The following is a 939-nucleotide window of genomic DNA, read 5'->3' as shown; positions in this document are numbered from 1 at the left end:
GTTCTTTGTTAAGATCTCAGTCTCTTTGGTAAAAACTTGTTTTTCTTAATTTTATTGCTGAGTTCATTAAATGTTCTTTTTGAGTTTTCTTGTAGTTTTTTTTTCAATTTCTTTATAATCTCTCTTTTGAATTCTTTATCAGTTAGATTACAATAACTTGTGTCTTTGCTTTCAATTTCTCAAAAAATATAACTTTTTTATGATGCTATATTTCCTTGATTACTTATAGTGTTTGTAGGTATGTGATTCTGCTTTCACATTTGAAGAATCAGATACCTCCTTAAAACTAAGTTTTTATGTCCTGTTTGTTTCTTAAAATTTAACAGGCTGGCTAAAAAATAATAAAATAAAATAAATAAAAATCTTTATTTTCTAATCCAGAAGATGGTGCTATAGCTCAAGTTTGTGGTTTCTCTCTTGCTCACCAAAATTGACTTATTACCTGGGTGCTTTCAGTTTACTGAAGCTGGCTTTTGCGGATCCCTTGAGACTTTGCTCAGAGAGCAGGTGACAGAGTGAGGAAAGGTGTAGGATTAACATTTGGGCTTTTTGGGGCATCCATGGCCCATTGGGTATGCCTTCCAATGGGTTACTCCCAAAGATTTGTTGGCACACTTTTGCTGAAGCAGACAACAACAAAGGCATTTCTTTAATGCTCTTTTATATTCTTATCTACTTCCTTCCCTTTCTCCTCCCTCAACTCTGTCATGGAGATCTCTCCTCAAAATGTAGTGTTGCTGGACAGAAACAGAATTCTCTGTTTGCATTCTGCCCATCTGGGGTAGCTGGACAATTGTTCACCATTTTACTTTCTACTTTCTAGATGAGAGAGGTTACTACTTTCCACCTCCTCTGCCAGAAAATCTCTGCTGCTGCTGCTTCCAAATTTCAGCCCCTAGTAATGTTACCTGGAGAGGGAAGACTTCTCTGGTAGGTCTC

This window comes from Pteropus vampyrus, unplaced genomic scaffold (assembly GCF_000151845.1).
Source record: "Pteropus vampyrus isolate Shadow unplaced genomic scaffold, Pvam_2.0 Scaffold201, whole genome shotgun sequence".
Taxonomy (NCBI): domain Eukaryota; kingdom Metazoa; phylum Chordata; class Mammalia; order Chiroptera; family Pteropodidae; genus Pteropus; species Pteropus vampyrus.
Note: the sequence above shows the minus strand (reverse complement) of the source record.